This window comes from Sitophilus oryzae, unplaced genomic scaffold, assembly GCF_002938485.1.
Source record: "Sitophilus oryzae breed Bouriz unplaced genomic scaffold, Soryzae_2.0 scaffold_1500_pilon_pilon, whole genome shotgun sequence".
In the NCBI taxonomy this organism is placed as follows: domain Eukaryota; kingdom Metazoa; phylum Arthropoda; class Insecta; order Coleoptera; family Curculionidae; genus Sitophilus; species Sitophilus oryzae.
The window spans coordinates 3,432,235-3,450,136 of record NW_022146171.1 but is presented as its reverse complement, the minus strand read 5'-3'; the positions used below and the strand labels follow the sequence as shown (position 1 = coordinate 3,450,136).

At 32.5% G+C, this 17,902-nt stretch overlaps 1 protein-coding gene across 3 annotated transcripts in view; it reads right to left on the bottom strand.

Annotated features, from left to right (window-relative positions):
- The window catches only part of LOC115878155 (unconventional myosin IC), a 103,425-nt gene that overhangs the window by 38,526 nt on the left and 46,997 nt on the right, over nucleotides 1-17,902 (bottom strand). For 2 of the 3 annotated variants that reach the window (XM_030894538.1, XM_030894537.1), the window contains exon 1: nucleotides 16,878-16,986. The exons of the other annotated variant lie outside the window; for it this stretch is intronic. The gene's annotated coding sequence lies outside the window, so the exon portion shown is untranslated. Of the gene's footprint in view, nucleotides 1-16,877; nucleotides 16,987-17,902 lie in introns of those variants that run through there. 3 annotated transcript variants of the gene reach the window in all.

Here is a 17,902-nt window from a genome sequence, read left to right as displayed (position 1 = left end):
CTAGGATTTGTACGGGCTGTTGAGGAGAGTTCCGACGATTCCAAAGTGGAAAGGATTGTGCGGAAAGTACTGGATCAGTATATGAGCAAGAAGGGGGGACCGATTCGCTGTTGGAATTGCGGACAGATGGGAAATCGTTACAAAGAAGAGAAAGAAGTGAAAGTCTTAAGGACGACTGTGGTTGGTGATAGTTGGCAAACCGAAGATCTTGCAAATGACCAAATCAGTGATCCAGAGTTGGGCTTGGTGATTAACTGGAAAAACGCGGACCAGAGACCAACGTGGGAGGAAGTTTGCAGATATTCGCCGAACGTGAAGTCGTACTGGTCCCAGTGGAATTCATTGGTATAGATAACGGATTACTTCGCCGTGTGATTGTGAGACCAGAGGGACAAGAAGAGAAGGCAGATCGTCATTCCAAAGAAGAGGGTCCCGGAAGTCTTGGCGGAAGTTCACAATGGAACCAGCGGTGGACATCTTGGTGTTACCAAGACACTTGGCAAGCTGCGTGAACGGTTCTACTGGGTGAACTGCAAAGAAGATGTGAGGGCCTGGTGTAAGAAATGTGACATTTGCGCAGCCATTAATGGGCCACAAAAGCGTGGTAAAGCCCCTATGCGCCAGTACAATGTTGGTAGTCCCTTCGAACGAATAGCGATCGACGTGGCTGGTCCTTTCCCGGAGACGAACGATGGCAACAAATACATTGTGGTAGTAATGGATTACTTCAGCAAATGGGTAGAGGCCTACGCGGTGCCAAATCAAGAAGCGTCCACGATTGCTGATGCTCTTGTTAAGGAATGGATCTGCAGGTTTGGTGTTCCCATGGAGCTGCATTCAGATCAGGGAAGAAACTTCGAGTCCAATCTGTTCCAAGGCGTCTGTGAAGTCCTTAACATCCGCAAGACCAGGACGACGGCTCTACATCCACAATCCGATGGGATGGTTGAACGCATGAACAGAACCATCAACCGTTATTTGGCCAAAGTAGTCTCTGACCACCAAAGAGACTGGGACAAATTCCTTCACCTGTTCCTGTTGGCCTACCGCTCATCCGTCCAAGAATCCACAGGGCAAACTCCAGCCAGCATCGTTATGGGACGGGAAGTGCGTCTACCTTGTGATCTGAAGTTTGGTTGCCGACTGGGAGAAGATGTCGCTGGAGAAGATTATGTCCACAGACTACGTCAAAGGATGGACGACATCCATCAGCGAGTCCGCTTAAATATTCAAAGCGCTAGTGACCGAATGAAGGAGCACTACGACATTGAAGCTGAGCATGGGGGATACCAACCAGGGAATTTGGTGTGGCTGTACAACCCACAGAGACGTCGTGGATTATCTCCGAAGCTACAATCCTCGTGGGAAGGCCCATACGAAGTCATGGATAGGATTAATGACGTCGTATACCGTATCAGAAAATTGCCAAAAGAAAAACCGAGGGTAGTCCATTTCAACCGTTTGAGCCCCTACCAAGGCGAAATAGAAGATCGTGCTGGGACCGTGATCCCCCTGATTCGGAGATGTCCTTTGACGATTTCATGGCCCGATACAACAGCAGTGAGAAGGCTCGCTATGGTGTAACCAAAGAAGATCAACGAGACCTCTTTTCCGTGCCTCCTGATTATTCGCTCGCTCATTGTGTGGCTCGAGATTTGCGGATGTCCAGAGGAATCGCTGCGACGTTCAATGAGAAGTTTGGGCGTGTCGGAGAACTACGCCGACAGGATCCAGAGGTTGGAAGCGTCTTGAGGCTAACCGACAATGCACATGGTCAAGCAAGACACATCTTCTACCTGGTCACCAAGGATTGGTCCCCGAGTAAGCCGACTTATCTCAATCTATGGAAGACCCTGATTGAACTGAGAGAAGCCCTGCTAAACAACAACATTGCACGATTAGCCATTCCGAAGCTGGCGTGTGGACTCGATGGTTTGAGTTGGCGTACAATCCGGAACATGATTGAAGTCTTGTTCAGATTTACGGGAATCGAGATCCTCGTTTGCTGCTACAACCCAAAGCTGAGATCGGGAGAGAGAAAACTGTAGACTGCTATTTCTACCAGACTTCGCAATGTACCAGGGGCCAGCTTTGCAAATACCTTCATTCACCGTATACATCTCGGGACGAGCATGTACCTAAGAAGGGGGCAGTGTTGCGGGCCGGTGTGGACTCGACCTAACCTCACAATATGGCCCGCCCTCGGATGACCTTAACATCGCATAGACACCGCAATGATTCATTCGTTCGAGAAGAATCGAGTCCCACTGGAATGGACGAGTACATACGAGAACATTCGAAAACCTTCTCTACGCACCTAACGATCTATGGACAATTCTAGAGTTCTTTACCTGCCGGTATAAAAGCCGGCGGCCGTGGCCTACAGGGGGCAGTTATAAATATACAGTTGACGCGCTAAAATTAAAAATAAATTCTTAGTTATAAATCGTTTGTAAATAGTTCTATAAGTCGTTTATCGTTATTAGTTTTGTTAATTAGTGTTAAATAAATAGTGTTTAAATAAATTGTGACTTTCTATCCACACGGAACCGACGAAAAACGTAACATTAATTTCTAAACTAACATAAAGTTCTAAATATTTATAATTTGTTCTTTTTCAGCGGAATTTTGACGGATTTCACCACGTATCTGGAATCTAATTATTTCTGTCGTATATTGATGGTATTCACATATAATGTGGGTTACTCTTATCTCAACATCACAGTCTGCTTTGAAGACATTTAATTTTTAAGCAGAAATGCATGTGCCACTGCAGTATGTCCACTACGAAGACGATGCACTCTGGGACTCATCAGCTCATCCTAGTGTAAAACGTAAGGATGGGGTTAACGGATCCTGTTTTATTGTACGAAGCTTCGAAGGTTTACTAGTCTACCCATCCTGCCATTCCTTTCCTGTTTATTTATAAAGGAAATCAATGGTATCTCTTCTAGCAGCTTGCTAGGCAGCTTTATCTGCCGCAGTGTTGCCAAGGATATTACTGTGACTTGGGACCCATATAAACCTGAGTTTAATTCCCTTTTCACTGCACCTTCTCTTATTCGAAAGTACAGTGAAAAGTGCAGTAAGATTTTTTTTTAGATTTTTTGTAATATCGTTTTGTAAGAGGATTTTGAACAAATATGTCATTAATTTTAGACACGATCTCTAAAGACTGAGAAAGTTTACTATAGTTTGTATTCCTCGATGACATAGGATAAGGTTTTCCAAATAGCAATATGTTCTGCGAAAAAGCTGATGTTTCATGTCCCAAAGTCCATTGGAAAGTTGACCCGTTGATAATATTTGCAACAGTTTGTGTTTTGGAGCCATCAGTATAAATTAATTTTTGCGTTATACTGATTTAGGATTTTCTGGAACAGTCGTTGGTATATTTCTGGTAAGATTTAAGGTGACGTATCTTGACGTCTGAGGTTATTCAGGTCTAATCTTCCTTCAGATTCAGGTATTAGCCATGTCGAATTTTCATTGATTATCATAGCTTATAAGATGATATGGCTAGGAAAAGTGTAATAATTTTTTCCTTTTGTATTTAAGAGGCTTCCCACTTCAGCACATAGACTTGTTGCGTAAAAAGCTCCAAGAGCTTGCCTCAAACATGCTATTTTAGGTTCAGGACAAGTAGGGTTGATTTGCAAACAGCAGAGTAAATGCATGCAATATGGCTTTCTATAATATCGTACTAGACAAAAAAATACAATCCAGAATAATAATTTTAAACAAAGCTATCAACTCCTGATTTTTTGCACTTATTATTTACACCCTGTATGTTTTTATCATAAAACAGATATGATTCAGATTGTTTCTACAGAAAAATGGTATGATAAACTCATTGTAAAATCGAAATATCGCTTCTATTTTCGAAAAAATGAAATATATAATCGATATATTTTGTCAATTGTTTCATATTATTTGATAAGAGGGCGTATTAAATAATTAAGAAATATAAATTTTATTGTAGCTATATGGGTTTAGTTATAACGTACACGAAAGACAATTTAATTAAAAATTATTAGACAGAGATAAGATTGTCATGCACGATAGTGTTAATATTCTGATAATAGATTATTGAATTGTTGAAAAGTTACAATAAATATTATGTAAAGGGAACAATTTATATCGATTTAGTAAATGTAATCTTTATATTTTATATTGTAGAGTTATAAGCCAGCAATAAGTTCGTTTATAAACATAATATATAAAATATATTTATTATCTAGATATATAGAGATTTTTTTGTTTCCTTTATAAACAAAGCATTATAAAATTTAGTTCTAGGCATAGTGACAATAACAAACCGCTATTTGCCTCCTTTATGGTAGGGTTTCCATACGAGTTTTTGGAAATTCTGGAAAAGTGAGCTCTGAAGTCCGGACAAAATCTGGACATAATCAAAAGATTAATTATGAAATTAGTTGTGTAACGTTTATTTCATTTTAATTCACAGGTAAATTATATTCAGAGTATAACATTATACTCTGTTATATTTTCTGTGATTGTCGTTGGATAGACGGACACACTTTAAAGGGAAAATTAAAGGCAGGTGAGAAAATATTAAGTATAGGTACTTTTTTTTTCTTTGTATACTAAGATATGTACTGTATACGTTACAAATGATATCAAAAGTAGTCCTTTATAATAGAAGAGAAAACTTTGAGCGTTTCATTAGTTACTAGACACTTTTGTTTGACATTATTAAATGCTAAATGGTAAAATTAAATATTGCACGATATACCGATACGTCCAAACCAATTTACCCGTTGCATACGCAATTAGCAAGTCTGTCCAACGAGTCAGACAAGATTTCGACAGATGACATTCAAAAAATGGTAGAAAATACAATTTATTTGGTTAAAATGATAGGCGCAACTGTCACTGTCATGGATTATTGGACAGAGTTATATTCATAAAGCGCACGTAATCATAATAGTCCAGGAGTCAGTGATTTTTTTTGTACTTTTTTCCCAGTGGGTGAATATATAAAAGTATGTTCGGATGGTGACATTAAATGACAATTTGTGAGTCTGGCTAAAATTTTCGGATGGGTTCACTATATAAAATAAAAAAAGTCCACTTATTTTCCCAGTCATAAGTATTTGACATTTATTAAAATGAATAATTTTATTAATAGCAATAACATGTGGCATATTCCAAGTGGAGGAAAGTCAGTCTGGCTGAAAATTTGCGGATGTACAAATTTGACAGATTTTTGAAACCTGTAAGCCTTATTTTTCCACGCTAGAAATTTAATGTATCATTTCATACTATCATAAACTTCAATCAAAAACAAGTTTGACTGATTTACGAAATAAGAATGAATCAATCTGGCGCCATCTTGAAAATTGCAAAAATTACATTTTTGCTCTTATTTTCCCGGATTTCAAAATTTATCACATGACAAATACTACTATAATTTCATAGAAAATATACGTCTGGCTATAATTTACAGTCACGAAAGCCCCGCCAGACTCACAAGTCAGGTAGTTAAATGAGGAGAGGAAGCGTCTGACTAGCGTTGGACGAGTCTGGCAAGGCTTCCGGATGTTCCACATTGGCCATACTATATTTGTAGCTGTAATGAGGAAAATGCATGTTTTTAAATAATGGTTTTAAAAAATAGTTCATATAATTACAAATTGAACAAAAAAAAATTTTGATATCGGTTAAGTAATGCCTCTAATATAAAACAATTAAATATTGTTAATTTAAATGGCCGGGCAAACGCTCTCTACCGCGCCTAGCCGCTGTGACGTCACCCGCCGTTCTTCTGGTTAAGTGGAGCCAGACGCGTGTTTATTTTACACAGTTTGCTTTTAAACGCTGTTGAATCCGAGTCAAAATTTTAGTTATTTGTGTTAATTAATACATAATTAGTAATTAGTGATATTTATAAATAGTAATGGATGAGCGAAAACAGAAAAAACTGGTCCAAGGCCATGAGAAGAGATGAAAAGAAAAACGTTAAATTATCCTCTATTTTACGATTTATTGTTGTGAAGATCATTTTAATGTAAATTCATATATTTATGTATATTGTCTTACATAGGTATATGAAATGAATGTACATTACAATGGTTATTCATTATATTTTGACACCCACATACAGCCTTAACTGCAAGTTTTAGAAGAAAACATTAAATAAAAAAGTTGCATGGTTTTTCATATACTCTCTTTTAAAATGAACTCTAGTTATACAGAGTGTCTCAAGAAAGGTGGTCCAGAAAATTGTAGGTATTTTTCGCTTTTCAACTGTCAATATTTAGTAAACATTTGAAGATAGGTATAGGATATTATACATGACATATATCTAGAATATCTAGAAATTTCCGAAGAATCCAAAAATATATAGGGTGTTTCACTTAAAAATTCATTATTCATTACTGATAAACAATTTATTTCCTATAATTTCGTAAAAAAACAATCTTTAAAAATAACAAGGGTTTTTAAAAATAACGTTTGCGTTATCCATAGTATTTTAATGGCCCGTTTTATAAAACTGCTTTCAAGAAAAAAGTTTTTTTTTGCATTTACAAATATTTATTCTAATAAATTGAACAGTTTCTGGCGAAAAATAAAATATATACATCTTCCTCATTGTAATATCATCTAATGAAAGATGCGGTTTTCGCTGACTTTTAAAGCTTTTATTACTGTTTAGTATCAGCTAAAATTACATATACTATCGCATTTAATTTTTTTTGAAAAATCGCGTAATATTAAAAGTGAAAAGGTTATTTTTATTGTTTATGGACGTAATATAGAGTAAGAAACGCTCTTTTAAACGAGCTCTCATTTGGTGTATTCCGATCATCCAGTCCGTAGTTATTAACATTTAAATAAAGATAGATATAACCTCCCCCCACCACTTTATTTTAGCAGATAGGGGAAGATGGTTCTAACCATAGACTTAAAATAAAATATAGATTACACTATTTACATCTCAACGCGGACAAACAATATTTTTTGTACACATATTTACTTCTGGGTACAGTCGACCGAGCCTTCCTCATCCAGCCTATGTTGTCACGTCTTTAATATTATCAATATTTTTTTTCTTGTTATACACATATATTGAGATATTAATACTGCAGTTTAATAAAGTAGGTTTTAATATTCCATAGATGTATTAAATAGTCCTTATACTACTAAATTATAAGTCGGATACTGTTTAAAAAGGATAAGTTCTTTACAATATGACAACACCGATTAGAGGCGAGGGAGCCTATTCATTCATTTATTACCTTGTAGTACGTGTCGCACGTGTGCGGTAAAGCTTTGTTGCCGCTATCTCCCCGGCTGTATTAACGCATTTTCTTAGCTTGTAGTGCTTAAGTGTTTATTTTATTGACTTTTTCTGTTCAAGAACTATAAAATATGGTTCGCCAGTGCCAAATTTGCAAGAAATTTGACTTAAATAATCCATTTAAGTCTTGAAACGACTTTTGACCGGTAGGCAACTCTCAATTTACCCATTGGGAGTCAGTGGCGTTGTTGTAGAAAGGCGCTTATTTAGATAATATTTTAGTAAAATATAAAATCTGAATTTTTTCTCTTACATTACATTAATTAATTACTTACATTGTAACAAAATCATAATTATAACCCTGTTAATAATTAATAATGTTGTATATTAAAAATATATTCCGGTTTATTCTAAAATTATCTTCAGAATCTAAAATAACATATAAGAATTTTAAAATGATATTACATTACGAAATAATATTTTTTAATATACCGGGTCGTCTCAAAAGTGGCTCACCCCTATAACTTTTTTATTTTTTCAGATAAAAAAACAGATTTGTATGTTAGTAGGTATATGACATAAATTAGGATTTACTGACGTATTTAATTGATTTTGGTCTCTTCCTGTTTCACCGAAATGATTACATCTTTTGACTTTTAAAGGCACCCTCGGTATATTGCTACTTTATTCGATAAAAAATGACACTCTGAATAGAATGACATATCATATGTCAACTTTTGACATTGTCGCTTAAAAACAAATCCTATTTTAAATTTCAATCCAGGGTGCCATGGTGTTGTTAAAAACACTAAGTTTTAATCAAGGAGCCTTGGAAAAATAGTTTTTATCGTCTAATAGGTTTCGTGTCTTGTGTAGGCCGGTTAAAAGATGTACATATCGTATTTTTAATAATACATATGTCAATTTTTTTAAATGGAACAAGGGTGACTCATTAGCATATTTGGAAAAAGCATTTTTTTATGAATATATTGATACCACACACTTGGTATTTCGAGTCAAATTGTCGTTATGAACCGCGTGTTACAATTACAATTAAACCATATGCGAAAATGTCAAAAGTTGACATATCATATGTCATTCTATTCAGAGTGTCATTTTCTATCGAATAAAGTAGAAATATACCAAAGGTGCCGTTTAAAAATTAAAAGTTATAGTCATTTCCGATGAAACAGGAAGTGACCAAAAACAATTGAATGTGTCAATCAATCCTAATTTATGTCATATACTAACATACTAAATCTTAGTTTTTTATTTGAAAATATAAAAAAATTATGGGGATGAGCCACTTTTGGGACGCACCCGGTATAATAAAGACAGTACCGAGTTAAATAAATGATGATTAAAACGTATCAAAAAATTTCCTAGAAAATAAACTATTGCTAGACAGGGTCGTATTAAAAAAATACTGTAATTGACTGAAACTGAATTTTATTTACACAATACTTTTATCTAAACAAATGAATCGTCAACCACGCATACTCCTCAAAAAGTAAAAATGAAAAAATCAATTAAACATTTAACTTTAGAGAATAGACAATTAAAATTAGGAGGAGTCCAGGAGTTACAAACAAGAATTAAAGAACAATCTAAAGAGGCTACGTACAAATTATGTCCATCAATGGACATAGCAAATTTTGTTAATATTCAAATTGCATAAATTAACAAATCAACTATAGGAAGAAAAGTAACTGATGAATTTAAATATAAATGTTATATTTTTAAAAGCCAAGTCGTCAAAAAAAAATTGAGCCGTCAAATTTGACAGCTGTCAAAAAATTTCAATGTTGTCCGATTTTGATAAAAATCTATATATAGGATGGCCATGGATTAAAAGGAAAGAAAAAAATTGAGCTGTCAAATTTGACAGCTGTCAAAAAAATCTCAAAGTTGTCCGATTTTGATAAAAATCGATATATTGGATGCTCTCTACCCCATAGTCGGTTTTCATTTTATTTGTCTCACAATTGAAGTGTAAAATTTGACAGCTGTCATTTTTTTAAGTTCTCCTTTTTTATGAAAATCGATACACATATTATTAGGATGCTCATAGGTAGTTATTTAAAGAAGAGTCATTTAGTTAGAAGTAGTTATTTAGAAAAAGAATTGAGTTTAAGTGTGTGTCACTGAGAAACCAGCATAACTTAAAAAGTAAAAAATAAATTTAAGAAAAAAAACTTTTTAAAAACAAGCTTTTATTTAAATACATTAAAAAGAAAAAATAAGCTTTTTCTTTAAAACTTTTATTATGTCATTACACAATTTTATATTATATAAAAGCTTAGCGACAAGCGATTTGAGTGTACAGTTGCACTCATAAAAATCTCGTACAACTTTATCTTGTAATTCTTCTAATTCCAATATCTTGTAAAACTGTCATTATTCCCATCCAGGATAAATTCATCCAGTTTAGAAGAACATTTAAAAACTTTGTGTCCGAATATTACATACGGGTACTGAAAATTGCTAAAATGATCTGGCAAACATCTTATTAAAAACGGCAGACCTTAATAATTAATAAAAAAAACGAGACCTCTTTTCTTTTCTCTCTGAATTGTCATGAGCTATCCATAAAAATTAAAAATAGATACGGATAATCAGAAAAACAGTAATTTAGAAATTAATCTTGTTTGTCATTTTGCAGGATACCTAATAATAAAAATTACTTTGAATGCCGTAGACAATGATTGAGTATTAAAACTAAAAGAATTTCGGACTTCCATTGTACTACTAAACTACAAAAACCAAATATATCACACAATAAACAAAAATAAAACTAAAAAAAAACAAAATATATCACTCAAGAAAAGAATAAAATAAATTAAGCCGCACGCTACTGACTCAAAGCTGCCGTAACTGTACGTTGTCGATGACAAAGACTACGACTGACTACGACACTGGTTAATTTCTGTCGCTGGCACCCATAATGGCGGCGTGCGCAAGGGTATGCGCGTAGCGTTCCCGCCAAAGCGAGTTGGCCTGCCGTGTGATTTATATGCCGTGGTTCAGGTGTACTTGAAAAACAAAAGACAGTGTTGTGCATAGAGAAATATAAAATAAAAGAGTTGTCATTTCCATAGTCAAAAGTAGGCAACACATTTAACGAGGATCGATTGTAGCGCACCCTTGAGCCCTAACTGAACTAATCGAAATATGACAGACGTTATCGGTAAAATAGGTATCTGCATTGCCTACCACAGAAAAAGGCGGGCTGTTTAAATGTGAATATAAAATTTTATGTATTTTTAAAAATATTACGAAATTAAAACTGCAAAAAATATAATGAAAGTTTATTTTTAAAAACGGAATATTTGAAAAGTATAAACTATTGTACACTTTTCAAATGCTTACAATTAAATGATAAATTAAATTTGATAATATAAAACATATATGCTGAATTAACTTCGAGGGGTAAACTCCTGATGAATTTCTGTACACTAATGCCAAAGTAATGCCAAATAATTTAGTACTAATACCAATAATACCACGAAAATGCCAACATCTTGTACACCACCAAAATACACCAGCGGTTTACCCTTCGACTTACCTATAGTATTATAAAACATATTTAACAACGCCACTAACAAAGCATATAAGATCGCAGGGTTTGCAATCTATGCTATTATAACTAGTAGTGGGAACTATCGAATGAATACTATCGAAACATTCGATAGTTGCAATTCATTCGAATAATTCGATAGCTAGTAAGAAAACATTCGTTGAAAACTATTCGAATAAAAATTATCGAATAGACGCGTCATCTGCCTTGAAATATTGTATTCCAGTAATTCGGCAGCAAAAACCATTCATTTATAAAATTCATTCATTTATGAAATTCATTTATTCGTCAGGGTCGATTATAATAAAATATTAACTGGATTTTAGTTGTCGCCCGGCGACGTAGGTTTCTTTCCGAGAAACCCGACAGCGGTCGGTGGCAATGCTATGAAAGAAGGCGGCATCTTTGATTTTTTGCGGAGTAGATAAAGATAAGGACACATTATTTTTTTTATTGAGATGCTTGTATTTACACAAAAATTACATTATGAAGGGCGCTGTTGCCATATATTGGTATTAGTTGATGTTAGCAAAGAATATTATTGTCTGGTTTTAGTTAGTTAGGGATAGTATGTCTATATATTTTGCATTTTTTTATTAATATTCTGTTGTTACACTGCAATAATGCTTGTTATTTTGGATGTAGGAAAATGATTTTTAGTGCTTTGAAGCAAAGACTGGTTTAATAAATAATAATAACAGTAATAATTTGTTATACCTATTAACGACAAAATTTAAAATCATTTAATATAAACATTTTTTTAAGTAGTGGCAAAATATAAACAACAAATTAGATGTCAAAATTATTTATATTAGATTCTATTTAAAAATAATATAGACTCTAAATTTTTTGGCAACGGTTGTTTTTTAAATAATAATAATTACAGAACTAATTTGTTATATTAACAACAAATTTTAAACTCATGAAATATCAACATTTATTAATTGTCTAAGCATGCAGTGTAATGGAAGCAAAATATAAATAAAAAATTAGAAATCAAAATTATTTATATTAAGTGCTTTATATTACTATTTAAAAATAATATTATTTACTTTTACTGGCATTTACTGTAAAAAATAAATGAAATATTTCTTCGCAAAAAACTACATGTAAGAGAATTGGCATAAACAAAATACAAACATCGTTAACTTTTTTTTTAAATTGGCACGTGTAAAACTTTCATTTTAATTTTCTCACCCCATAGTTTGAGTTCGATAACCATTTACTTAACCACACTACTTAAATATGATTATTAAGTTCAACTAATTCATATTATTAAATCATCTAAAATACAAATATCTATTTTTAAAATTAATTGTGAGTTCATCTCATCTCTCTTAAAAATTGCTACTTCTCAAAATTTTCCATTAAAAAATAGACCATATACCATATAAAATTAAATAATTGAAAGATCGGGCTACGGAAAATCACAAAAAATTTCGGAAAAATATTGACCACCTGCACACGCACACAATCGTCAATTAAAAAAAACTACTATTTTAGTATTTGAAATATTTTAATAAACGCAAAAAGAGCACAGTATTTATACGGCGAAGTTATAAAAATTTGGAAGAACTAATAATGCACTGACGTACACAAAAATCAAACGGATACTAAATTTCATTTATCAAAAGCATTCGATAGTCGTGGCTCAACGATAACTATTTAGTGGCACGGTGAGGTTGTCACGTATGCTTTAATATACAAATGAATGAATGATTTTATTCGAATAAAACCATTCGATAGTTGAAATCATTCATTCAGTAACTATTCGATAGTATAATTCATTCGATAGTTCCCATCGCTAATTATAACAGATAAAGATTTAAATAAGACATCATCAAAAAGTTGAAGTTCAGTTGAGGTAGCAAATGTTCAACACTATTAAATGAAGGCCCAAATTTAGTTCGTTTTACGCTCACAGAGTTCAGAGATGGGCAATGTCTTTACATATCGAACTTGCTATACCCTTTCCTGGATCGTGTTCAAATCACATCATCGGCTGAACAAAATATTACATGATGACGGCAAAACACAGCACAAAATATAAAGTTCAAATCATAGAGAAATATAAGGCTCTGGTTCCTCGGGAAATAAAACTTCGTTCATAATTTCTGTACGCACAAACACAAAACAAACAAACAAAGTTTATGCTACACACAATAATAACAAAATTCCAATATTCAAAACAAAATTGTAAACAATTACAAAATACAAATAATTTGCTGTCATGTCACTTGTCAATCTTGTAATGACACGTGACAGGTAGCAGAGGTGGCGACGCTTTGGAGCCCTAACTAAACTATGCAACATTATGGCCAAGTTAGACAACCTTTCAAACACTCTTTTATTTTAGTTACTTTATGGTGTTGTGTTTCTCGGCAGAGTCGTCAGGGAACGACCGTTACGACAGAGACAACCTATCGCTCGTGTCGCACTCGTTATAACCTAAAACAATAACACAACAATAACAAGACATTGTCTGACCGCATGTTCCAGCTATTTATGAATGAGATGCTCAGTCTATATTTTATTTTAAGTCTGTGGTTCTAACAAAAAAAAATCCAACATTTACTGAAGATTATGAACCTATTATTTATAGTACATCGTATCTATGCAAAATTTCTTAAAAAATCCATTTTATTTTTCATAGCAGTTACGCCCTCTAACGGCCGTTCTCCAAATATATAACATAGAATATTGTATTATCCAGTAGACAAATGATTCAAGTCATACTTTTCGCATTAAGCAGCTGTAGCCTGTTTATCCAACTTGTTTTATTGTAATTAAGTAACATTAAAAAAATTTAACTCTCATTTTCTCCATAATTACTTATTAGGATTTAATTCAGTTCACTTCTGAACCCCTCACATATGAAAGTTGCTTAGAATAACATACCGAATAAGTACCGAAATACAATAAGTACCAAAAATTTTCACTGCCTCCTGGACTATAACAAAATAAAGACAAAATAATTCACATTTTACATCCACTCACTCGTTGATGCACCGAAAACGAAAAAAAAAATGATCAGATAGATAAAGGTACATACTTTCAAAGAATGTCGGATTACTTAGTAGATATGACATCGTACCGAATAAAATATTCAAAATATTTTATGGAATTCCGGGGACACGGATATTTTTTAAAATCCCCAGATTTTACCCCGGAATTTAAAATGTCCAGATAAATCCGGACGTATGGAAATCCTGGAACTAAGATCAGTAAAAAATCGTCAAACTATAGTTGAAATTATATATGTGTGGACCAAAAGAAAATTAAGCTAAATGTAGGAAAATCTCCTCATATACACTGTGTCCCATATAAAAATTCATACTATGGAGATCTCGTAAACCAGAAGAGATACAAAGATGATTAAATGAGAAAAAAGTTGCACTTTAGAATCGTACACTGCTCAAAAAATATATTTTGAACCCACTTATAACATATATTATATGACGTCTTGTATAACAATTTCATTGGCATCTTGTATAAACGAAATATTTTTTTTAAACTTCGTGTCTTCACAGTATTTTGTCTTAATAACTGTTGAAGAAATCACAACTAAGTCATGATATAGAAATTGAATTTATAAACTGCATAAATGTCAAGACAAATGTAGCAATAAAAAATGAAAATATCACATTGCATCACTGACATAATAGTGCAATAGTAACTGTTTACTTTTATATTTAAATGCTTATTTCAATATTTGTTTAAAGTCTATTCATTAAGATATTACTAATGATTTTTATGATTAATATTTTTTGTATGTAATACATTTATTTGCTAAATTTGTAATTTTGATATTTTTTGAATTTTTAATTTTAATATTTTAATAATTCTTAATTAAGTTATTCTTTCAATGTTATACCTTTTAGAAAGTGGGTATGAATTACGTCATATTAATTTTATAGAAGATTATAAATGGCGAAATTATTTATTGCAAGCTATTAAGAAATTCGTAATAATTACTCATGTGTAATGTAGGTACTTGTACAAGCTTAAAGTTATTTTCTGATCATTTATTTTTATCTCATAAATCAGTTTTAATATATGTATTTATTTTAAATTAATTTTTAAACAATATCTCCATAACTCATAATATAATAATGTAGAATTGTTATTTGGTACTTTTCTGTAAAACAAACTATTTTTCGGATATGCAGTTAACGAAATTCAAACGAATATAATAGTAGGAGAGCACAAGCGGGGATTTTGGGATTTAACAGTCTGGCACACCCCAATTGGTAGAAAATCAGTCTGGTTCAAAATTTGCAGATGGCAAACATTTTACAGATTTTTGAAATCCATAACCCTTATTTTTCCATGCTTGAAATTTAACGTATTATTTGATACTATCATAAACTATAATAAAAAAACAAGTCTGGCTGATTTACGAAATTGGCAAAAGAGTTCGGCGGCCTCTTGAAAATTTCAAAAATTACAAAATTTTGGCTCTTAGTTTCCCGTATTTTAAAAAAATTGTCACATGATAAAAAGTGCCCAAATTAATCATTTCAGTCCTTTTCAGTCAAATAACTATCTACTCTTACAACATGTTTCCATTCTAAATATCTATAGAACGATTACTCGTAGCGATTTTTACTAAGAGACATTTTTTACGTAGAAAATCACGGAATTGAGAAATTCGATTTTGATGTCAATATGACTGCTACTTGTAGAAAGCGCCACTTACATATTCTTTAACTGGTGTGAAGAGTAATAACTTTTCGTCCGTACCTGTATAAAACTAGTGAGTAAGAAAATATACATTTACCGAGTCTTTTACGTAAAAAAGGTCTCTTGGTAAAAATCGCTAAGAGTAATGGTACTCGAGATATTTGGAATCGAAATTATCAATACCTGTCATCATTGACATAAATTAAACATGTTGACTAAATAGTTATTAGACTAAAATCATATATTTGAAATGTTTTTGTGCTAAAAGTTCAAAAGAAACTGTTTTATCATCATTTTTTCGAAAGAAAAATTATGATTGATTTAAAAAAATAAAGTTTCCAAATTTATTTCATTTCAGCCAAATAACTATCTATTCAACATGTTTATTTTTTATCAATAATGACATGTATTGACTATTTCCATTCTAAATATCTTGAGAACGGTTGCTCGTAGCGATTTTCAATAAGACACATTTTCTACTAAAAAAATCTATATTTTTTCACTCAGTAGTTTTATATAGGTACGGACGAAAACTTATTACTTTTCAAAACAGTTAAAACACATGTAAGTGGCACCCCCCTACAAATAGGAGTCAAATTGACATCAAAATCAAATTTCTCGTGACAAAAAACTTCCAGACGCCAATTTTCATCCAAAAATTCACGTTATTTCAGAAATTATTTGGAAAAAATCGAAATAAAAATGAAACTCCTACACCCTGTATCTCCGAAACTAAGCATTTTCGGACATACATTTATACGAACTTTATTTATTTTTATCTGCAGAATATGCTGTCGAAGTTTCCGGAATACAGTTCGGACCATCCTGTATTTGTACTTTCTAACGCATTTTTCGCTCCAACCCATCGGAAAACCCCCCTTTACATATACCTATATGAAATTTGCTTAAAATAAGATACCGAATAATTCTATCGGTATTTGCTGACTGGGAAAATAAGTACAGAAAATCTTCACTGCCTCCTGGACTATAAGGTAAAACGTTATATGTAGACCGAGCTTTAGAGCTAAAATGTTGGTAGAAGTACCCAATTGTTGAGATACACCTCTATTAGGTGAATATTTCTGAACAAATTCCATTTGCCAGTGTCATATTCATTAAGTGTTTGCAATTCTTTATCATTTAGGACAGATAACAGATATAGATGATTTTTATATCAAAAAGTGTAATTGCCGTTTAAACAAACTATTTATTTTTAAAGTACATTTGTAATTGCAGTTTAATATTTTGTCAATCTACAAATATTAGTTTCTTAAAAAATGTGTTAAAATCAATATTATTTGAATCTTTTGATACGGGTACTTATTAGTCATGAACGGAAAACTGTATACTTACGATTTAGGTCCAAAAAAGTTGTCAAAACACTAAAGAAAAACACTTTTTTCCGGCATGAACTGAAAGAGGACGTGGTGCCGACTAAACTGTATTTGGAATTATGATAAGATTTTCTTTATCTGTATGCGATAATATCGCTCATAAACCACAATACGTCATTTGGGATCATGGTAAATATCGGAAATACGCTATCTCTGTGTTATTTGTTACAGCACAATAAAATGATTTTGATTTAATCAATTTCGCGCTGATCTCTGTGTTTTTTATTTTTGTGTATTTTATCACAAGTAATAAAATATTTAGGTTTAGTATTATTATGGAAATGCTTCGTGATCATAAAAACTATTATCCGATCTTCGATCTTGAAATTGAACTAATCGTATAGGCTCATTTATATTTGTCATTTTTAATAACCTTCTTGGAAAAATCATCCAAAAGTGATGAGTATACAGGGTAGTCCGAACTGTATTCCGGAAACTTCGGCAACATATTCTGCAGATAAAAATAAATAAAAAAGTTCGTATAAATGTATGTCCTAAAATGCTTAGTTTTGGAGATACAAAGTGTAGAAGTTTCATTTTTATTTCGATTTTTTCCAAATAATTTCTGAAGTAACGTCAATATTTGGATGAAAATTGGTGTCTGTGAGTTTTTTTACATGAGAAATTTGATTTTGATGTCAATATGACTCCTACTAGTAGAGGGCGCCACCTACATATTTTTTAACTGGTTTGAAGGGTAATAACTTTTCGTCTGTACCTGTATAAAACTAGTGAGTAAAAAAATAAATTTACGACGTTTTTTACGTGAAAAAGGTCTCTTGGTAAAAACCGCTACAAGTAATGGTTTTTGAGATATTTGGAATAGAAATTATCAATACCTGGTCATCATTGACATAAATTAAACATCTTGACTAAACAGTTATTAGACTCAAATCATAAATTTGAAATGTTTTTGTGCCAAATGTTCAACAGAAACTGTTTTATCATCATTTTTTGCAGCAAAAAATAAAAATTTCCCAAATT